The sequence below is a fragment of the Canis lupus genome, chromosome 3, assembly GCF_011100685.1.
Source record: "Canis lupus familiaris isolate Mischka breed German Shepherd chromosome 3, alternate assembly UU_Cfam_GSD_1.0, whole genome shotgun sequence".
Taxonomy (NCBI): Eukaryota; Metazoa; Chordata; class Mammalia; order Carnivora; family Canidae; genus Canis; species Canis lupus.
The window spans coordinates 10991317-11015953 of record NC_049224.1 but is presented as its reverse complement, the minus strand read 5'-3'; the positions used below and the strand labels follow the sequence as shown (position 1 = coordinate 11015953).

General features: G+C 35.3%; 1 long non-coding RNA gene across 1 annotated transcript in view; it reads left to right on the top strand.

The window, feature by feature from the left end:
• LOC119871165 overlaps positions 1–18838 on the top strand; it is a 34607-nt gene extending 15769 nt beyond the window's left edge. The window contains exons 3-4 of the long non-coding RNA XR_005356617.1: positions 4810–4929; positions 18602–18838. This is a non-coding gene — a long non-coding RNA (uncharacterized LOC119871165). The remainder of the gene's footprint in view (positions 1–4809; positions 4930–18601) is intronic.
• Positions 18839–24637: the final 5799 nt, after the last annotated feature.

The following is a 24637-nucleotide window of genomic DNA, read 5'->3' as shown; positions in this document are numbered from 1 at the left end:
AAAGAATCAGTTTCAGCATGATAACTTGCTAAGGGAATTGGAAGCAAATGCTAGATTTGTGTTTCTTAAAGTGTTCTGGACTATTACTGTCCCTGGAAATATTTAAGAAGTCTGTGTCAATATTCTAGTTACAGAAGAAAAGATAATTAAACATTTTAAACATGCATTTCAAATTTGATTGATTTTCACAGAAATTATTGAACATTTTAAATTACTTCTGTAGAGTGACTATGCATTAATCTTCTATACGAGATAATACATTCACAAGGTTGTAACTGGTTAATATAATTTTATATCATTTGTATATTAATGTTGTGGTTGGCTAAATTTTATTTTTTATTTTTATAAGACTGTCCTTTCGTCTTTCTTATGCTATCTCATAACTAAAATGTGACTTTAGGTGCAGTGAAACCCCTTATAAATTTTACACATAATTTTCAACAGATGACTTGATATTCGAGAATACACAGATTTTCATAAACACGTGGCATATTGGGGGTTCTTCCACTTTGTAGGCTTCAAGCTTTATGTAATACAACTTGTTCTATATATATTTTTATTTTTTTTTTATTATAGGAAGAACATTTACCATGAGACACAACCTCTTAAAACATTTAAAAAGATATTTGAGGGAGAGAGAGCCTGCTCATGGGCAAGGGGAGGGACAGAGGGACAAGTAGACTCCCCACTGAGCAGGGAGCTAGGAGGGCTCAGAGAGGCTAGGCTGGATCTCAGGACCTTGAGATCATGACTTGAGATGAAGTCAGGTGCTTAACCAACTGAGCCACCTAGGTGACCTCTCTGAACACATTTTTAAGTACACAGTATAGTCCCAGCATTCTATAGCAGACCACTAGAGCTCATGCCATGTAGCTGAAACTTCATAGACTTAAAACTAAAATTTACATACTTGAAACAGCAACTCCCTGTTTTCCCCACCCCCCAGTGTCTGGCAACCACCATTCTGTAAGTTTGACTATTTAAGTTACCTCAGGAGAGTGGAATCATCTTATTTGTCTCTCCATCTTATTTCATTTAGCGTAAAGTGTTCCAATTTCCCCACATCCTGGCCAACACTTTTATCTTTTTTTTGTAATAGCCATTTTAACAGATAATGAGGTAATATCTCACTGTGATTTTGATTTGCATTTCCTGGATTAGTAGTGATGGAGAGTATCTTTTCATATAGGCGTTGGCAAGTTGTATGTCTTTCGTAGAGAGCCTGGGCCTATTCAAATCCTTGGCCCAGTATTTAAAGGGTCTATTTGATGTTTGCTGTTGAGTTGTAAGAGTTCCTGAAATATTTTGGATCTAGTAATTTCTCCTAAGATGTATGATTTTGAAAGTTTTCTTTAATAGCTTATTTATTTTTAGAGATTTTATTTATTTGAGTGAGAGTGAGAGAGTGAGCTGGAGAGAGAGCACAAGCAGGGGGGAGCAGCAGGCAGAGGAGATAGAGAAGCAGATTCCTCACTGAGCAGGGAGCCCAATGAGGCACTCAATCCCAAGACCCTGAGATCATGACCTGAGCAGAAGGCAGATGTTTATCTGACTGAGCCACCCAGGCTCCCCTAGCTTGTCCTTTTACTCTGTTGATGGTTTCCCTTGCTTTGAGAAGGTTTTTAGTTTGATAAAACCCCACTTGTCTATTTTTTTTTTTTTGCTTTTGTGGCCAGTGCTTTTGGTGTCTTGCCTAAAAAGTTCATTACCAAGCCCAATGTCTTGAAGCTTTTCCTCTGTTTTGTTCTAAGATATTTTACAGTATCAGGTTGTACATTGAAATCTTTAATTCATTTTGACTTGATTGTTGTGTACAGTACAAGGATCAATTTCACTCTTTTGCCTGTGGATATCTACTCTTCCTAGCACCACTTGTTGAAAAGCCTGTCCTTTCCTCATGAAGTATTTTTCGCACCCCTGTCAAAGATTAGTTAACAGTATACGTGAGTTGGTTTCTGGGCTCTCTCTTTTGTCCCGTTGGTCTATGTGCCTGCCTGTATGCCACTACCATAACTGTTTTCATTACTGAAGCTTATTGTTTTGTTGTACTGTGGTACACAAAAATGTCAAAACTGCTCAGAAGGAATCCTTGAACCACAAAAGAACTGATGACAATGGTACATTTTGCAACTAAAACTTAGAATAACATTTATAGTGAAATTAAGGAAGAGTCCATTACAAATACAATACAAATACAATACAAATACATACAAATCTCTTTGTTAGGGGAATCGGTATAAAATTTCTGGTATGGTATTTTGGCAAAAAATAGTCAAAAAGATAAATAGTAAGTGGTTAAGAAAATAGTACATTCTTGTTGTGTTATACAAGTTTGTTAGCTTGTAGTATCTTTGTCCCAAGTCCTGAGAGCACAGGCTGTATAACATGTTGTTAAAAGAATAAAGTCTTATGAGCCACTAAAACTTTGCATCATAGAAAGCACAGTGAGTTTTGGTAAACCCATTAACTTGTCTTTTAGAACAAGTGCAAAGGAAAGAAATTTCCTGTTTTAGCTGTATATTGTCCTTCAAAGTTTCGCTTTTAATAAACACAGCTACAAGTTACAATATTTTCAGGAAGATTAAAAAATAGAGAAAATGATGTGATAAAAATAGGACATTTCATGAACATTCTTTAAAGGCCAATTTGGATTCACTCAAAGATAAAAGGATACTATGAGTCTCTGCTTTCATCTTACCTTCTAGAGTCTGCATCAAAAGTAGAGGTCAGGGAGTGGGCTAGAAGATAGTGGTTAAGGTATACATTGCTGGGTACAAAATGGGACTGCGTGGCTTTTAAAAGCCATACAGGACAGAATAGGTGTCATTCACAGATGCATCTCTTGCTGATGATTCATTCTGGAAACAAAGAATGAAGTTTGAGTGTATGATTATACTGTAGTCCCTGATAGGATAGCTGTTCAATATGTTTGTGGAGGAATGAGTAGCGAGAACATGGCTACTTTTCCATCCAAAGGATCATAGCCAAGGGGCAAGTTGATCACATGAGTTGATGAATTGGCAGATGATGGCTGATTTGTCTGACTCCAGTGCCATTAGCCTTAACCACTGTGTTTGGAGTGACAGCAGTAAAACATACAAAAAGGAGCAACAGAATAATTAGGCTATTATCTTGCCAAGGACACCAGAATTTAATTTTGGAGGAAAATAAAGTTTCATGTTTTTAAAAATTGGAAAAGTTGTAGAATAAAGCCTGCATCCAGCCTGCAGTTGTGATAAAATATAAATATCAAGCCAAAGAAGCTCCTGCTTTCAAATCTTACTACAAGAAGAAACACTGATTATATCAAGACTTCCTTTCCTCTCTCTCATTTACATTCTTTGAAAGACTTTGTATAACAATGAAGATCTAACATATCACCATGACATTTTTTTGAGGTATTTGTTTTTTCAAACGATTAGGAAAATAATTACGATGCAGCGTTATGATTTAATGGGATAACATTTAAATTCTATGCTTTCAGACAATGAAGAAAATATATTTTCTCCTTTTATTACCAAATATTTTTTGTAAAACTTAGGAGTTAGAATGTGCTGTCTTAGGTAAAAGAAGTAAAATGAGGAAACTTTACTTCATCTGAGATACTTAATCAAAAATGCATATCTCAACCCTTTCTGAGTCCTACCCTGAGAATCCTGATTTGGTAGGTTTAGAGGAGGGCCGGGTCTGCTGTACACAGAAAAAAAATTCACTAAGATCTGTTTTTAGTTATGAACCACTAGAGGAGATGATTCCAAAATGTCATTATAGCTATAATACTGCAATACTGTCACCTTCAGATACAATTGTAAAGCTTAACATCTTTTTATATGAGTAATATATCTTTAAACCTATATTTACTCCCCATATCTATCCTTCAATTTTTTCACCTCTTCTGCCTCTACTTCTAATTAAATTATGTATTATTTACAGCCATGTGATTATATTAATAGAATTTTGGTAACAAGTATGTGTGTATATACATATCCATATACATACAATACATACATATACAAACATATGCATTCACTTAACACAAGAAATTCTGTATCATTCACATTATATTATTTATCCTTTGGTCTAATGACAAAATGAAAAAGGAAAATGCTCATTTATTATGCCTGGTGCTGAAGGTGCTGAAAGATATGTCAAGGTATTTCAAGGGATATATGGGGAAAACACAACCTTCCGATCACATGTTCAAAATTGAAAATGTTATCTGTGTCGAGGCTTAGGTAGTATGAACCCGAATTGAAATATTGCCATCTTTATTAAAATACTTCTCACCTACCAGGCATAATATAATAATCTTTTAATATAATCATTTCTTACCTTAGGAATATGTTGTAAGTCCTTCTTTCATCACTACTTCTTAATACTTGCTCTATTCTGATGTGTTCTTTGAGTAAGCCACCAACCATGTAATCGAGAATTCTAATAATATTCTGCAGGCATATTACTTTACTTCTATAATTTACTGTCAATAGCTTGGTTCTTTATGCATAAATATAATACATAAATTACTCATTTTAGTGCTATACTAAAACAGCTTAATAATGGCATAACTAGATATTTTCCATACAAAGCACTTAAGGATCCTGGAGATTAGTTTACACTTTTCACCTTCTTCCTGTGTATGTTCATATGCCTACAGTGATGTTCAGTCTTTTCAGATAACCTTTTCTTAAATAATTTCTGTCTAATCTTTTAAATGCAGGTCTTGTAGAATAGCAGGCTATAGTGCAATTTTACCAGACATCTTAATGATACCACAGTTATTAATAACTTTGTGTCTCCTATTCCTCTTAGAATCCTAAACAACAGGGAGAGGACTTTGAATAATCCAATTCATACCATTTTCCTTTCTGTAAACAACTACAATCTCCATGAAATCTTGGAGGATAATATGAGGATGAAAGAAAAAGACAAGTATGTGCTGTTTATAGGATATAAAAAGAACTTACATCTTTATGATGAGTTGCAGATTTTCTATATAAAGATCTATCTGAGAGTTTTGAAGGATGAATAAAATGTTAAATCTTAAAATAATATTAAAAATCTTAATTCATTTTGCTGAAATAATCTTATACAAATAATATTTCAGGTTGATAGACTTTTTATTTAATTATGAGTGAAACCAGTTTTTATTTCATCTTAACCTCATCTCCCTCAAAATTCTGTTCAAGGATGATCAAATATCATTAGGCATGTCCAGCTCTTTTATGTTCCCTACCTTGTTTAAATGATCAATTTTAGAAATATCGTCAGTAAGAGATTGCTTCAAGCCTGCTGACTCACTTTGTGATTGATGATACTAGAAATGCTGATATTTTTATTCACTATTTCACCTCTTCATGCACCACTGAGGTTGTTTGAATTATATAAATCCTCATCACTGGTAGTGGAAACACTTTGAAATCAATGAAGTGTTTCTACGATCTCTTTTCCATTCTCTTACTATTAATAATAGCTTTGTTTTCTAATGGGCTCAAAATGGTGTGTGTTGGACCATGTCATAGAAGTCTTTATCACTGTCAAGTGTTTCTACCTTAGCAAATGGTTGGTTTCCTGGATTTGGAACCTGGCTCTATCTGTTCCTTACCATGTGATGCTGGAGAAGCATTTCTACCTTTTGTTTCTTAATCTGGAAAAATGGGAACTGTAGCGATACTAATGTCAAAAGGAGATTGTGAAGATTAAATAAATTATAGGTACAGAGGTCTTAGAATATACCTGATACAGTTCTCAATGATGTATGCCTTAAAGATGGTTCACAAAAGAAAAAGAAAAATCTACCAAACAATAACAACAGCAAAACCTTTTTTATTTTTTTGAAGACTTTATTTATTTATCTATTTGTTTTAGAGAGAGAGTGCATGTATACATACAACCTAGGGAAGGCGCAGAGGGAGAGAGATAAGCAGACTACACTGAGTGCAGTTGCCCCACGGGGCTCCACCCCATGATTCCGAGATCATGACCTGAGCCCAAATCAAGTAGGATGCCATCCAAGCATCCCCCCAAAATCTTTCATTTTTCCTTCTTCAACAATATCAATAAAATAACTAGTATGTTATAAGCAAATGCTGAATAGTATTGGGAATGCAGCTGGAATGTAACATTCATGGCCTTGGTAGTATGAATGACCCTAAATAAGGGTCAATTGAAAGGGCACAAACAATACCATAATCACCTAATACTGTGGTCAGTCTTTTGATAGGTAAAAGTATAAGATCCTAATAGATAGTAATTATCTCCAACTTGAGCATTAAGGGAGGGTTTTCTGGAGGAAATGGGGCAGGTTAGAAACTCCCCCATATTTATGTTCCAAATGACCTAGTGATAATATTTTTGAATAATCGTCAACATATTCAGTAAAATTCTTCAACCTTTTTGGGATAGTGAGTATCATAGATTCATGAAAAATGCAGTTTTTACTCTTAATGCTATGAGATCAGATCACCCCCAACCTATTACTGTTTGAGTGATCTACTAGCACTGAGGCACTCTAGTTTCCTGAAGATTCTAATTCTTGACTTATTGTTTCTATATCTAACTCTTTCTGTTGTCTCTACTGATTTTAATATTATCCTCTTCTGTCTTGGTCTCTCAGTCTCTCAGTATCCTTTCCTTAGATGATCTTGTCCTTCTCCATACTCCAGCCACTAACTTCCATCATCATAATATAGGCTTTTCTATCACCAACGCAACCTCTAAATGATCTCATTCTCAACTAACTTAAAGCAATAAACCTAATTAGTAACACAAGCTCTGATGGTCAGAATTTAGGTGACTTTTACATGAATACCTCTGACTACAAGTGTCTCATAAAGCTGCAAACAAGATGTTGGATGGGGTTGCAGCCTTCTGAGGTTTCACTGGGGGAAGGATCTGATTCTAAATTCAGTCACATGATCGTTAGCTGTCTTCAGGTCCTTAGTGGCTGTTGATGAGGGACATCAGTGCCTTGCCATGTGGACCCTTCCAAGGACAGCCCATAACATGGCAGCTTTTTCTTCTAGAGTAAGGGCTGAAAGAGTTCAAAATCAGTCTTTTTATAACCTAAATTCACAAGCAACACTCCCTCACTTTTGCCCTGTCCTAGTTATTAGAAGTGACTCACTAAGTCCCGCTTCCATTTACAGGAAGGGAATCATAGCCCAAGAATAGCAGGAAACAGAGATCTTTGGTGGATACCTTAGAGATTATCCCTTACATTATCCCTTGCCTTTTTAAATCAAATTTCTAGAACTTCTTTTTTTTCCATTCTCATTAGCATCTGAAGACCTTCATTTCTATTTTTTGAAAAATTAAGGACAGCCATAAAAGACTTTCATAGATTAGCACCATATTATCTATCTATCTTTATGTCATTCTAATATTTCCTTTTTTCTTCCTATTACTAAGCATAGTTCATCTTTCCACACCTAACCTAAGGTCACCCTCCTGGTTTGGGCTTCAGAGCCCAAGCATTCTTGCATAATTAAAGATACTGCTCCAAAGAAAATTTTTTTTCTGCATCAAATTTCTTAACTCTCTTGATTTTACATCCCTTTATAGCCACTGCCCCATTTCTGTATTTGCCTTCCTGAACATAACTTGAAAATATGGGTTTTTACTTTTTATCGTAATTCCTCTTTTCCCATACCTTCTATGATAATTGTATTGCAGTAGGAAGTTTTCTTTGTTTTAGTGGTATTCTTAGTAGAGAAACTATGTTTCAGTTCTTCATATAGCACAGAGAAAGCAGAGTAAGAATAAAGGTCAGAGTAAAGAATTTAAAAAAATAACCAAGAGACCAGAGGTATATAATCTTTCTTAAGTGTGTATGGCTTCTATACAATAAAAAGTTCAGTTCCTAAAGATTTTCAGTTGACCAATAACAATATTCTTTGCATAGTAATCAACCCTGCCCACTGGTAAATTCAGTCTTTGTATTTCATGATGTTATAGCAAATTCCTTTTTGACATTCTTAAAAAATTTTATGAAAAAGTTATAAAATTACCAGCTGGAATTATTTGTGAAAAAGTCAGACCCTTTTCCACCCTGGAGTGATGAATGCGTTCATTCTTAAATAACACTGTCTTATCCACAGTGCTACTGAGTAATACATTCGTGGTACATCCACAGCCTTTTCTTTTGTATGTTGTGTTGTCCAAGAATTGCCTTGGAAGTTCTTAAAGGCTGAGAATTGGTCTGGTGTTTTAAAGATGTTCAGATGGCTTCAATTCTCACAAGACCAAAGCAGTCTGTCTGTAGTTCAGACTGATGTTCTTTAGTCAATATGCATGACCTCCTGGAATTTGTATGTCCCAAATGACCTTATAAATTTTCATTTAAAGAGTGTTCCAAGGCAACAAAGGCAATTCCCCTTCCTCTCCTCAGTGTTAAATGTGGATATTAACAATATAAGTTTCAATTGTTTACCACTGTAAAATCGCAGATTTCTTATTGTTTAGCTTGCCAAAACATCCTTTATTTCTAAAAGGAACAGCCCATACCTGAGAGGGTGAAATGGACAATTGAGAACTCATCAGTTACAATGATCTTCACTTTATAGCGTTCCTCCATGCCCAATAGTATCTCTCTAGAATTTTGATTTCTCACTGCAGTGCTTTCAGTCTTGACCCATATGCTATGGTTTGTGTTGCAGAACTGCTCAAGACTGCTGAGCTTTTGGTATTAAGAATTAAATCATTTTTAAAGGCCCAGGAGGATCTGTTTTCCACTGAGAGAAATAAACACTTGAAGGAAAATCAAAATGCACGAAAACATGGCAAATGGGTGTAAAAAAAACAAGCAGTAAAAAAAATATGGAATTTACCACCTTTGCAATGCCCCTTCAACCACCCTCTGAGGACTAGTAATGTTTTATGCATCTTGAAGGAATAGTCTTTTTCAGTGGAATTCCCCAAAACGTAAGGAGGATTTAGTTTGCTTTGCCATGACTCCAGATAAGTGCATCCGTCTCCCTATTTTTTTGTGAATACTGATTTGCCCAGACATGCCTTCTAAAGTCAACTTGCTGTATTAATGGCTTAATAAATATTTATTAAAAATTATTTTTTGGCAAAGCACCATGCGGCGTATACAAATACTTTAATTATAATTAATTTTTCCTCAAAATGTGACAAACTTGAAAGGGAGACAAGAAATGTAGCTTCATTTTTTTTTTTTTTATTATTATGAAAGGCAGGAAGTCATCTGTCATACAGAGAAAAGAAGAGAATTTTCTCCAAAGTGGTGTTCAGTTCAAGTTCTATGAGAATGGCAGGGCCTTCAATGATAGATTTGTTTGACTAGATGGCTAAGAGGGTGGGGGGTGTGGGAAGACTTTCTAGACATGGAAAAAATGCCAGAAAACACTGAGACACTAAGACTTGAGGCCTGTCCCAAAATTTATTTGATCAGCTCCCATAAGGTGGGAAAATTGATTTTCATAAGGTGATTTTATAAAGTTGAGTTGAAGCCACATTTTAGTCAGACCCTGAATGCTAAACAGAAGTGCTTGGACTTGAATCTGTAAGCATTTCAACTCCTGAACCCTTGTCTGTTGGAATTTCTTTCTCAGCTTCCCAAGGCAGTATCCTGCGTGGGTCTAACCAGGGTCCAGGCTCCATCCTGCCTGGGGCAGGAGGTATATAGCAGCACTGTCTGCCCCACTGTTTCATAGGACTGAGGCTCACTCTGTGCCACTGACCAGACCTGGTGTCTGAGAGGGTCTGTGTGTCCTTGAGCTTGCGTCACCCCCCAGTTACAGCAGAACTTCTCTTTCCATGTATGTTCTGTCGAGCTAAAAATTTAGAGGTGGTACAAAGCCTCAAAACTCCTATGAAGTATTTTCAGTTGTCTAGATATTTACCTTACTTTCCAATCAACATGGGTAGTTTTTTTGCTGGATTGCATGGTAGTTTTGTGATAACCTTAAACTCGCCTGAATGCTAGCAAGTTTTTCTTTGGAGGGGCTGGTTACTACGTCCCGAACCTCTGGTGACAGGCTGATGATCTGCTATAAAAAGGCCAAGATCACTGGATATGTTAACATAATTCTGTTCCTTTTGGTAGATTATATTCCCAGCCTCCCCAGCCTCTTAAAACATTTATCTAAAATGTGCTTGAGATTTCCACACTCTGGCATTCTCTCTGGGGCTTCCCGGGTACCTACCCTATTTGTGGAGGTGACTTTTGCAGGTCAAGCTTGTGTTCCTTCCTAGGATTCTGGGCCCCAGCATGCATCATACAAAAGGGAGTGGGCACGGCACTCTGCATATCTGATTGTGTTATGGTTATCTAAAGGATTTTAAGTTAGAATTTTTAAATCATTACTATTTAGTTCTAGGTATCTAAGCAGCAAAGATAAACATATATAAATAGGCAAGGGAAACGTTTACAAATCTGAGAAAAGGGGATAGTTCTGGGCAAGAGGTAGTACCTGAGAAATGTCAACTATGGCAAGTCACACATAGCTACTAGAATCCCTCAAATTACTTTTTATAGTCTCTGCAAGTGTAGAGAATTAGGCAAAAGATAGTTCAGTTTTTACACCAAGCATAATTTACTTTGCAGGCATATTTCCTGACTTAGATGAGGCTATTGTTTGTATCTCTGAGTTTTAATTATTTGGAGTTTTTGGTAGTGAATTCCCATAATACTATTTTATTTTTTATCAAGAAGGAATGTTTCAGTTCATGGCAATCATCATTCTTCATATGTTTGTTGAGCAATTTCTGTAGAGATGATGGATAAGTCTGGGTAAAAATTTCATATGAAAAAAATTAACTTTAAGACTCCTTCATAAGATGTTAAAATTCCCTTACATACCTTTTATTTTTTTTAACCTAAGAATCTTAATGGGCATCTTCAAATTATCAGATAATCTTCTTTCAATAGCATTCCTCCAAATTTAATTCATTCCTTCTCATGAGGTCTCTTGAATAAATGACAACACACAGAATTCATCTTCCTTTCCTGGAAATTGGTTAAGCTCTAGGTAAAAAATAGTTGATGCTTTGTCATAGAGCCTTTTTATTTTTATTTTTTGTCATGCAGCCTTTATTACCACCTCCAGTAAAATAAGCTATTACAGTGTCACATCACTAGATGAGAAGAGTGTCTGCTCTATTGAATTCCAAATCACTGAGATTCCTCATTATTAATCAGCTTGTACAGCCCTGGGAAAATAATGCGTTTTGTCAAGACAGGTTTAGAGCATTTGTTTTCTGTGTCCATGTACATTACAGTGTAGAGTGAACCACTGTCATTTTAGGGGATTTGCTTTCTCAGCACCACGATAGCTACATACCAGAGTAAGATTTAATAATTGCTGTATGAATCAAGTTTGATGGTGAAACCCTACCACACAGGAGACGAATAAAACTTGGAGCATATGAGAGTCAGAGCAGCTCCTGATAGGAGTCATGAGTGAGTCACAATCTCTAAAGAAAATAATAATGTGACAGATGGATAAACAAATGCTATATAAAGTTATTTTCCATACACATAACCATGTTAGGTATCAATGTCCTGTAACTGTTCTCTATATTGTATAACTAAACGGTCCTACAATGGTTGTATAAATTAAAGATGGTACTGTTGTGTCTTATAGACTGCAAATTTGTGTTCTCCTCTCTCCCAAATTCCTTTGTGAAATCCTAAAGCCTAGTATGATCGTATTTAGAGGACAGACCTTCAGGAGACAAATAGGTCATGAGAGTGGACCCCTCATGAATGACATTAGTATCCATTTAAGAGATACCCCCCCAAAAAACTCCCTTTCCCTTTCTGCCATGTCAGGCACAGCAAGAAAATGATGATTTGTAAACAATAAAGCAGGCCTTCACCAGACACTGAATCTGCTGAAGCCTTGATATTGAACTTCCCAGCCTTCAGGACTGGCCGAAATAAATGTATGTTGTTTGTGTGCCACCCAGTCTATGATAGTTTGTTAGAGCAGCCAAGAAGACCAAGGCAGTTTGTGATGTAGTCTGTCATCGTCTTTTTTTTTTTAATCACAGTTTGAGATAGCAATTTGCTAATTATGCTTTTAATGTGATTGCTATAGTCATCCAGCCAATATAATTTAGAACCCGTAGAGGATTTGTTGGCATAATTTATTTGTACCAGCCATTCTCATAGGACAAATTGAATATTTATTTTGATCACTAATCTAATGCAATATTGTCATGAGGCCATTTTAAGTTTCTTGTACAAAATGAACAATATTTGCCTCACTGTTTAATTTTTTTTATTTCTAAGAAAATAACAAGGCACGTAGTGAAAATATTCAGCAGAACAAAGAAAAATGTGTCTATCTCTTTCTTACAACATGCCCAGAATTAACTCTGTGCAGCCTTTCAGAATTTTTTCAGGCGTATACACAAACACATAGATACATCTTGTTTTGTACCAGAAGGATGATACATACAAACTCTTCCGTCATTTGCTTTATATTTTAAAAGCACTTTCCAGATTATCATAGCAAATGCTCTTGATTCTTTTTAATAGATGCATATAGGAGTACTTTCTATGGATGTTCATATTTTATTTATCTAATTGTCTACTGAAAAACAGCAAACTTCCTTACAGGTCTTCTACACAAACAATGCTGTAAAAATAAACTTGTATACATATAAATGAATTATGCCCAAATATATTTGTTGGCTAAATCCTTCAAATGAAATTTGTTGAGTCAGAGGTTTTGTACATGTTATGTGGTTAAATTCCTCTTTAAAAAGATTGTACCAATGAATAATCTCACTGGTAATACATGGAAATATGTTTTTCTTCATACCTTTGATAATACTGCATACTACCAATCTCCTCCTTCCCTCCCTCCCTCCCTCCCTTCCTTCCTCTGTTCCTTCCTTCCTTCTTTTAAATTTATTTGAGAGAGAGGGTGCAGACAGGGGCAGGGACTGAGGGAAAGGGAAAAATCCTCAGGCACACTCCCTGCCTAGTGCAAAGCCTGAGATGGGGCTCATCCCAAACCTAGGATCCTGAGATCATGACCTGAACTGAAATCAAGAGTTGGGTGCCCAATCAACTGAACCACTCAGGTGTACGTCTTTCTTTTATTCAAAAGTTTTTGTTAGTACCATTTTTTTCCTGCTTAATTTTCTGTGATAGCATTTATTACCATCTGACATGATGTATCCACTTACCTATTTCTACTCCTTGAGAAACAATGTGGGCAGAAATTCTGGTTGATCTGTTCATTGCCATGTTTTGTATGTTTAGAAATGTACACAGAACACATCTTATGACCCATACAAATGTATTCAATGGCTAACTGAAAGAAAGGTAAGCTGTCTTTAGGGCATAAACCCCAAATGAGATGGATTTTTGCTGAAGTATCAGAGCTTTCTTTTGTGGCTTTGAGATTTGTGCCTTCTGCAAGGTAATTGTTGACTCTGGAATTATTTTTAACAATTACAGTTTTTTATTATAGTTCTTTCACATGATTTCACAGTTATGCTTACTTAAAAATATTTTAAAATAAGAATTGAGGCTTTATTTTCCCTCAGAATTCTGTATAATAGTTTTTTAAAACTAGTTTTTTTTTTTTCCTAATTTAATCGCCATCTTTACATACCACAAATTCTAGGCGTCCTGTGTCTGTTAGAGCATTATATTTGGTTGCATTATATTTGGGTTCTTTCTATCAGTTCTAGCTGTTATGCCACATTATTCTCCTTACTTTAACTTAGTGATCTATTTTACTAATTCCTTCTAAATGGTATGCTTTCTTTAGGCCTTAGTTGACTAGTTTGCTGATATTTTTCAGATTAAATATCACATTGCTTAGTTATATTTTGATAAAAATGTTTAGACCAGGCTTATAATTTGTGGGATAATTTTGGGGAAATTCAATTATGGTATCATATGTTTTCTAATAGTTAATTTTTGTGTGTAGTCCTCTCTCCAAACTCTCCCAGTTTCTTAGTTGATTCTTTTACATTTGCTTTGTATAAAATAATTTCTCTAGAAATAGTGATAATTTAATCCTCTCTGCAGTTTTCCTATTTTTAAAAATATTTCATTATACTGTATAGAAGTACTTTAGAAAATTGAACAAGAAATTGTATGAAAATCAAATTAGCAGTTTGATCTGAGCAGACTCCATCTTATCAATATTTATAAAAATCAGGCTTGATATATTTTTAAACTAAATCCATTCAAATATTTTCTAAGATAATATTATTGTTTTTTTCAGATACTGTGGGTCTTTTTTTTGAATTTTAAGTGATCAAGGAAATGCAAAATAATAATTAAAACTATTTGAAAGAAAATGCTGGGAATTCTTGGAAAAGAATATTAGAAATCATCTCTGTTAGAGATATGATTTCTGGTAGGAACAGAATTTTAAGTCAGGCAACCAAAATTAAAAATGAAAGAATCACCACGAACGAGGCTTAATACATAATTATAAAAAAAAAACACACACACAACAAAAAAACCACATGCTAGTTTTTGTGTGTTTTTCACACGTCTTTCTCCACATGGTTTCTTTGCTATGAAAGTCAGATCAATGGCGATCAGTGGTGACTGCAAACCACATGCAAATTTTATAAGTTTAATTTGGAATTAGGAAAAAAAACCCTCTTTAAACCTTAATAATTTATTCTGTAATCAATTCATCTTTTACAAAATATTGTCGTTATAGAAGAAAGTAAAATATATTTCTGCATGCAGCATTATGTTGTAGCCGTCTGTCAGATATTGAGATCATTACAGTAGTTTCACACATGTCACTGAATAGTTCTGCATCTGTCTTTAGGCATTTTCAAGGCTAGAATATGGTCAAGTAATGCTTTGTTAAAACACTTGAAAGCTGTGATATAGATAATAAGTATAGATAAAAAATTATAAGCTGTACAAGCTAATATAATGTATTGTTAATTTTTAAAGATTTTGTTTATTTATTCATGAGAGACACAGAGAGGCAGAGAAATAGGCAGAGGGAGAAGCAGGCTCCCCATGAGGAGCCCGATGTGAAACTGGATCCCAGGACCACAACCCGAGCCAAAGGCAAACACTCAACCACTGAGCCATGTAGGTGCCCCAAGCTAATATAATTGAAAGTTCTTAAACTCCAGCAACAAAACTGCAAGGGATAATGCAAGCACATGAGGAGTTAAAATTACTGAACTTGAGGCCACTTTACCAATGGAGTGAGAGTGCTGCTATGTACATTTTATATATTATTTTAATGATAAATGTAAAAGAAGACATGATATTGCAAATACATAGACATATATAGTAGATATAATCCAAAAAGCTTTCATTTCCTGATTCAGTATCAGATACTTAGGAAATTGCTCACTTAAGTATAACGTGTAGAACATTTACTTCACTCAACTGTCTGGAAACCTCATTTTCTCTCCCTGGGCTCAGAGAGAAGAAAATTTCATTTGAAATTGTTGAGATTTATTTGCAATATTTTAGATATACTATGGTGTGTGTGTGTGCGTGTGTGTTTGTGCGAGTTTTCTGAAGAGACAGTAAATCCTATAGCTAATATCTTTACATTTAGAGCTAGAAGTGGTTCTCCACATGGATTACAAAAAATTACTCAGCTTCTTGAAGCTTCAATTTCATCCTATATAAATTAGATAATGAAGTTAGCTTCCCCTTCTAAGGTTGTTATCAAAGTTAAAAGAAATAATACAAACAAAATTTTGGTGACTGTGCATCAAATCCAATATATTCTTCCTAATAATAGCAGTAATTATAAATTTTACTTTGCATATAGTCATTAAAAATTTTACTGTGCATAAATTTTACTTTGTATGTACAACCCAGCACCCTCTTGTGTGAAATGGCAAAGTACATGGACACTCACTTGTTCTCTCTCACATAGAGACAGAGACAGAACACACCCACTTTAAATCTATACCAGGGTTGTTGGCAGCAGAGTGGGGCTTCCTGAGAAGCAAAAATAACATTTTCTTGTAAATGGTAGTTGTCATTACTGCTCATGTTAATATAGTAGGAAGAAAAACTACTATTTATTTTTTAAAGGTTTTATTTACTTATTTGAGAAAGAGAGATAGCCTGAGAGAGAGAGTACGAATGGGGGCAGAGAGTAGCAGGCTCTAGGCAAGCAGAGACCCAATGCAGGGCTGCATCCCAGGACCCCAGACTCATGACTTGAGCCGAAGGCAGATGCTTAACTGACTGAGCCACCCAGGTACCCTGAAGGAAAACTATTTGTAATCTCAATTTTCTGATAGGGCTAAGTAATTTCTCCATATTTATCTAGAAAGTCGTAGCCTTGACTGAGCTGCAGGTCTTTTAGTTTCTCAGATCCCTTTAATTCTTGCTTCAACGGTAATGTTCAATTTCATATATTGGAAACTGAACAAATAGGACTCATTAGCCAATGAGGGTCAGGCAAAGAAATGGACAGAAACCTGAAGTTGAATTGGGGAATCAATGTAAAATATTGCTCATAGGAAAAAAGGAAAAAAAAAAAAAGAGGTGGAAAGGGCTCTAAAAGTGGAAGAAATCTAGGTGCGGAAACTAAAAGGTAGAAATTAGGTATCTTGCAAAAGGAAAAATAGTGGTTTAAAAAGTTTCAAGAAAAAAAAAAGGAAAGGGTAAAAGTAAAAGGCAGTCATATAAAGTGAGCCAAGAGAGCAGACATCAGAACAAAGTAAAGGAACAGATTCCTGGTAGAAGAACTTAATATTATAACCTCTCACTTCATTGGTTATGTGATAGGTTCTGAGCTTTTTAAAAATAATTTTCATACCATACACCATTCTTTGATTTCATTTCTTGAAATCTCAGTTGGGGCCGGATGTATCCAGCAGTGACGACAGAGATGGTACAATGCAATCAAGGCCTTGTTAAAAACCACTCTGGGAGTCGCCAATGCTTTGGATTAGGTTAGATAGAAAGGGAAGTTATTTTGCAGTAGTCAGATGCCTTTAGAGGATTTTTTCCCCTATTCTCATGCAAACTAAGACTACTCTGCTTGGATATAGAATTCCAAATGGATTTTAGTTAAGGAAAATCCATGTGTAGTGCAGACATAGGATGTACTAAAAGGATGTTTCATGCTAGAAACAAAAAAGCTTAGCATTCAACCAGTTAACCTCAGCAAATGGAATTGCAGATAAGAGATACCTTAAATGCTCAGCACCAAGGGACCGGCATCATGTTCACTCTGTACTCCAAGCATTGGCTTTGGATATAAATTGAATGTGTTTGACTCTAAAGTCACCTAATTTTTCTATTGCAAAATGGTTAATAAAATGAAATAAAGAATAAGTAAAGCTTCAATAATTAAAATTTTCCTAAGTTTAAGAATACAGAATATTATTAATAATATATATTTTTTAATCATTTTACCTACTCACATAAACTCTTTTTTTGGTTTTTTCCTAGTTGTTGAGTAATCTAGGGGTATTTTTTTCTAGTAGGCTTGTAATGGTTATGTAGTATTTCACAATGCCCAGTGAAATGTACTTAAATATAAATACGAGTTTATAGTAGAAAGAGACGTCTAGTTCCTTATACATACATATATAGATATTTGAAGTTTATTCTGTGTAAGTGATTTTAAAGGCTTTAAATTTTCTTAATGACTTAGTATGTAGTAGAAAAAAAGATCATGTTTTTCCTTATGGATCAATGTGAGTTTTTGATAAATGGGAAAAAATAGAAACAAGTCACAATAATCTTTGTCTTACCATTTAATCAAATTTACTCAGTGTGAGTTTAATCAGAACATCTGTTTCAAATGACCATATTCTTCTATGATAATGATGAGACAAAGGATAGCAAAGAATGAACATTAGATAATGAGTTATTAAATGATCTCTTAGGACTAGTTCTTGTCTCTATTTCTCTGAATATCTTGGTAGTGTGTGCAGCAAGAGCTGCTCTGGTGACTGTTGTTAGTCAATTGTCTGCAACCTGTCTTTCAAAGACTGTGGACCTACAGGGACTAGTGAATCTCTTAACTGCGTAAGTCACAAAGGTGACTTGCCCAGTCTTCTGGTAGAATTTTTGTGGTATTAACAGGCTTTTATATACAACTTTCCCAAGGATTTCAGTGTAATTTTTAAGACAGATGATTATACAAAGTGTGAATTTCTCAGAGAGAGGAACTAGAAAAAAATTCCCAACAAAACCCATCAGAAGTTATGTTTGAAGTTGAGGATGGGAAGGTGAGAGGAGCTGCAGGCAAGACCAAGAATCTCCCTGCCTTCTTGTCCTGGATTTCATCACATACTTCAGAACATTCTTACAGGGCTGTTTGAATAACATACCCCTGGAAATTCAGTCTAATTCCAACCACTCATATTCTCAAAATCTGCTGATACCATGTCAAATTGATGAATACTTACCGTATGCCAGACCCTGAACTGTTTTTATTCAATCTTTATAAAAATCCAAACCTACTGACCCCGTATTGTACCTTAGAAAACTAGCATCAGGTGAGTATTTTGGTCAAGATCATCCAACTGATAAAGGCACAGAAATTTTAACCTAGGCATATCTAATGTCACTCATATATAATTGTAGTAAATTTACTGTGCAGTCAGAAGTTGCATTAAATCTAACCTGTTTCTATTTTATTTTGTCCTGCAGCTGTGACTGTTTTGTTGTTCATCTGATAGCTCTATATGCCTTCTGAAAAATTAAATGTTGATAATCGTGGAAAATATAGCTTCCAAATAAGTAATTCAAATCACTCACTGAGAATCTCACATAATTCTTTGTTTTGTAAGTCATTCATATAGAATGTGCCACATACTGGAACCCAGAGACGTCCTCCAACAATGTAAAATGACAATCTGCTATGCAACCCCCATTTTTAAAAAAAATAAAGGCATAGCTTCCTTCCACTGAACTTTAGCCAATGAGTAATTGTGTAATTTTATGCCGTCAAAAGCCTCCATGCTTCCTTTTCTAATGTGTCAAGGTCACTTTCTCAATTATTTTCCTTTCTCCGTGGGTCAGGATTTAGCAAGTACTACTCATATCCTATGCAACTAAAGTAATAGAAGGCCTGAATCCCCATATGATCTAATTATATAAAAATTTGGCTAGCTATTATGCTAAAAGTGCCCTCTGACCCAAAGAAAACACTTCGAAGATGTTTTGTTCACTGAGAACGATAAATGAGATGCATCAAAAGTTCCTTAACTAATTGAGAAATGCTTGAATGATCTTGTCTATTTGACTGCTACCTACTGGGACACATTTTACTGAGAATGTGAAAGAAACTTTGGAATCTAATCAGTAAGGTGGAGCATTTTTAAGCAAAAGATTTTAAGATTAAAGGGTAGTGTCATTGAGATGAGCTTCAAAAAAGGAAGAACACAAAAATACATGATCAAAGATTTAAGCAAAAAGATAATTTTTAAAGCAGATAAAGTTCATTTAATTAGACCATGTTATTGAAGGAGATAAAAATCTCTAGTCTAAAGCTAGGGGAAGATAGGCTATTATATTACTTTATCTTTGTTTAAGCATTAAAGCATACATATTACAGATAATGGATGTGCTTCTGACTCATGGTTGGGAGGCAGGGAACTCTGACTTCATGAGGTATACATGGTACAAGTTTGCAAACCAATTGATTTCAGATACTTTCACAAAAGCAACTCTAGTAAAGATTCATGTGATCATTTCCTTCTGGGGCTCAGGGAGATGCAGAAGACCTAGCTAGATTTTTATAGGATGGATAGTTAGCTTAAATGGTTGCATTAGGTTGTAAATGATGGCCGGGGCCATTTAGCTTCGAATAGAGAACCCTATTCCATGAAAAAAATGTGCCCCTGACCTTTGCTAGCCAGCTTGTAATGTCTGGTCATGACTACAACTGGGCCCTTGAGTAATACCATTCAGGTAGCTAGCAGTTCTCATTAGCATTAATAAATGAGGTAGAACTATGTTGCTTTATATTTGTATGCAAAGGAAACAAAAGATTTGAGGCAGAGAGGCCTGGTAGTTCTTGAAGAAGGGTGTATTAGGGTCCTCCAGAGAAACATAAGGAAGAGGATAGATACATATGGATACTTATGCATACATATATGAAAGCAACAGAATGTATTCTCTGTACACAATAGTTATATATTAATATGTAAGTATATGTTGTGATATATTTATGCAATATATTGAATATTATGTTACATGTACATATTTACATAATTATATGTCACATGTATATGTAATATAGATATAATATATGTATATATGATACATATGTAATATGTATATTATACATAATATAGATTATGTATTATACATATTGTACCTAATCCATATATTATGCATTTTATGTATACATATATAATAATATATTCTCTATGTATGTATACACACACACACACACACATAGAATGTGCATGTGAGAGATTAATTGATTGATTAAAGAAATGTCTTAGGGACGCCTGGGTGGCTCAGTGGTTGAGCATCTCCTTTGGCTCAGGGCATGATTCTGGAGTCTTGGGATCAAGTTCCACGTTGGGCTTCCTGCATGGAGCATGCTTCTATCTCTCTCTCTGTGTCTCTCACAAATAAGTAAATAAAATCTTTAAAAATAAATAAATAAATGATTTAGAAGTTATTGAGGATACGTGAACCCAACATCTGATGGAATAGTCCATTGAGCTGAAGAGTCAGAAAGAATTTCAATTCAAGTCCAAAGACAGTCTGTGGGTAGAATTCCTGTTGCTTCATGGAGGTTACTCTTTGTGGTAGTAAAGCCTTCAACTGATACGGTGACACCCACCCACATCATGAGGATCATCTCTTTTATTCAAAACAGATTTGTTAATAACACCCCAGAGAGGCTGTAACAGAAAGATACAGAATAATGATTGACAAAATATCTGGTCACTGTTGCCCAGCCAAGTTGACATAAAATTAACCAACACAAAGGATGTCTAAGTGAATTGTGATACGCTTAGTCTAGTAATGAGGAATCCAAGTAAGACCAATGAAATTGCCAATGCCAACTTTATCAGCAGATTCAGATGATGATAGCAGATAGGCTGATCATCTGCAAGTCTTTGACTGTCCATTCCAGTACTGATGTAGAAAAATACCTGGGTCCACTGGAAGGGCAGGCATATATGGTTATGCCAGTGCTAGAATGCCTAAGAAGGTTACCTGGATATAAAAGAATTTTGCTGCTTTGAAGACATATATTGTACTTTAATCTATTAAGTGTGCAATAGCATTATGTCTATTAAAAAGTAGGTATTTTAATTAAAAATACTGGCTGGCTAAATGATGCTAACTATAATTGGAGTTTTCAACAAGTTGTAATCACTAATCACAGATTATCATAACACATATAATAATAATGAAAAAGTTTAAAATATTCTAGAAATCATCAAAATGTGATAAAGAGGCACAAAGGAAGAGAGTGCCATGGAGAAACATGGCACCAAAAGACTTTCTCAATGCAGGGTGGCCACAAACCTTCAATCTGTAAAAAGAAACAAAATAAAACCATCACGCAATATCTGTGAAGCCCAAAGGAACGAAGCACAGTGAAAGGAAGTAAGCCTATAACGTGAATCCAAGACTGATTTTTACCTGTAGCACAGTTTGTACCTGAAGGTGAAGGAGGCAGTACGTTCAAAAACAAGCAGATTGTCTTGAACACACTCACAAACTGAAGGCCGAAAAGCCCCCCAAGAAACTCCTGGCTGATCAGGCTGAGTTTTATAGACCACAAACCAAGAAAACATGCAAATACGGAAGAGTGGCTCCAGCCCAAGAAAAAGGAAATCAGCCAAACTCTGTCCAAGGAAGAAGAGACCAAGAAATAAATCACCCTTCTCTTATCTGCACAGACTGGCCTTGACAATGACATAGATTAGTCATTTAATAAAACAAGTCTTACTAGGTGTGCCTTCACCACCCCCTCCATGTCCCCACAAAAAGAAAAAATGCAGGACAAAGGCACTAATGCTTTATTTAACCTTTACATAGGGGATATCTGTGATGGTCCATTAGTTACATTTAAATACTCACGCTTTCTCTCCCTAACAGATGCCTAGGCCCTCACTGTGGATGGATTATAGTACGAGAGCTCCCAAAAGAACAGGGTCCAGGCCTTTACCCAGAGATTCATAGACATTATTAGCACACCTACTCTTTCTGCATCTATACTCTTTTGGCTAAGGTTTCATATACATGCCAATTGCACACCTCTAATATGTCAACACTGATTGAATGCAGTGCCCTCATTAGGAACTTGGCAGGTCTCGTGCGTAGATGCTGATAGAGTGCCCTTGTCAGAAGTGGGATTTAGAATCCTAATTTACACACATATGCACAAGCACATAATACTACATGTATTTTCTTTGTAGGAAAAGATGGGTTAGATGGGAATCAGTTTTGAGCTATATTGAGCATCACTCAAGAATGCTATTGTCTAAGAAGGGTATTGTATGAAAAGGCAAAAGCTGTGAAAGGCATGAGAAGAGATCTTTTGGAAGTTTCTCCCTCTTGAGAAAAATAGACCTCCTTCAGGACCGGGCACATGTTTCATAAGAAAAGATCTAATTTCCTAAATAATATTGAAAATATGTGAAATATTCTAGGGCATAGACATATAATAGCTAGATTCAAGTTGAAACTAAAATTAGAGTGAAGAATGAAGGATATTTCCAGGAGGAAAGAATATTCTAGATAATAGATGGTATGATTAAGAGGATAAATAATCTTGGCATTCTAGTGAAATTATCAGCCAGAAAAAAAAAAATCAAAAAATCAAAATCTTGATCAAAACAGGAAATAAAACTATAGTATATTACATAATTATTAAAATAAAAAGTTTCCGAAAGGCCCTTGATTTATTTTCTTTTGAAGTGCCAGGCTTCCATCTCCCTCTCTCTATGTGTTCAGTTACACTAAATAGGCAAAGAAAAATAGTTCTACAAGTAAAACTACTATTGGTGAGTTTTTCCATTCTCTGAGTAAAACTACAAATAAAGCACAGAAGCTTTGATGAGTTTTATGCAAAGATGTCATTAATCGTTTTCAGTGGCAGAGATAGACAGTTTATGACATAATTTTATGATACCAAGGAGAATTGAAGTATATGGGGATTATTTTAAATTGCATTTGGGGAAAGGCAACATACACAAATTTTGTAAAATGAAGTATAGGATTGGGTAATAGATTAAATCATCGTCGTTCTGCAAAGATACACCAGCAACAGTAAGAACACAGAATCCTAGAGTATCTGCGTGGAGGTGACGTAATACTCTCTAGGTAGGTGTATGAGACATGCTGTTCTTTTGCTTGTCCTTCCACAGTTTTCTGTACCTGCTCTGTGGCCATTCTGATGAGGATTGTGGCTTTCTTATTTCTTCAATTCCCTTTCCAGCCATTTGTCTGCATCACTACATGTGAAATCCCATCACCTAGTATTTACAAATAAGGATATTAAACTAATCGTGAATTACATATTCTCTAGAAAACCCGTCCACATACCCCTCAGTACTAATATTTTTAACATGTTTGGTCAGGAAAGTAACTTGTCAGAGACACTTAGGGCATCCTTTTGTTTCCTGATAGAAAGAGTGAGATACAGGTGTTTGAGAGCTCATATTTTAATTTGCTACTGATGGAAGCCAAGAGAACTATCCATAGTGTTTCCTTACTTTTGGTCACATAGTTGAAATTGTAACATGTTGAATCTTCCACCTTCAAATATTTGTAAATTGGAATATGTTTTGTAAAGGTATCTTTTAGAGATGGATTCCTTCTTGATTGAGATGACAAAGGCCAGAGGCCTCAATTGCTTAATGACTGACTTTCTAGGAGATTCTAGAGTATTATCCAGGTCCCAGGTTTTGAATAGAAAGATAATTAGCATTATGCTCTTTAGGTCAAGGAATTTTGCATGGAGATTTTAGGTTTTGGTTGAAGGAGCCTATTAGAATAATGTAAGTAAATAGGCGCTCAGGAGATTTATTTTGGGACTCAATCTTTTGAAAAACTTACTGCACAGTGGCTGCAAACATTTCCAACATGATTAAGCATTAGCATAAGGATTTTGTTTACTTTGGATAATGCTAATCATGTTTTCTTTGTGGCTGAATACTAGCCAGTGAAGTTGATTCTTTTCCAAATTGCAGACTATGTAAACCTTGCCACCCTCTTCACAGTAAAACAAAGGCAAAAGTTACAAGGTCTTCATTTTTCAATCAAATAATGTGCTATTGATAACTTGAATCACCATTGAAATCAAAGTATAAAGAGTCCAAGACCCCTCAGACACCATTGAAAGCAAGGAAATTTATGGGTAACATTCTAAATCACTACCAGGGCGGATTGCCAGTCTTTGTTACAGAAGTAAATTAACAGGGATTTTTTGGCTGAAACAGTGAGGAGGCATGTTGAATTTTGTTGTATAGTGCAACAATATCCTATTTAGTTCCAGTTGGATGTATTTGGCAACTTCTCCCTTGTGTGTCGGTTTAATACACTATACCTCATATAGCCATCTGGTCTCTACCATGAGGAGGGTGGAAATTACCTACATTTGAAAATAGGTTTATTCTTTGTTGTCAGGCAGAGATCTTTCTGGACTCTGATGAGATAAAATTCCTTTGTTCTTTTTATCCTGAATCTCACCTGTCCTTTTGTAGTCTAAGC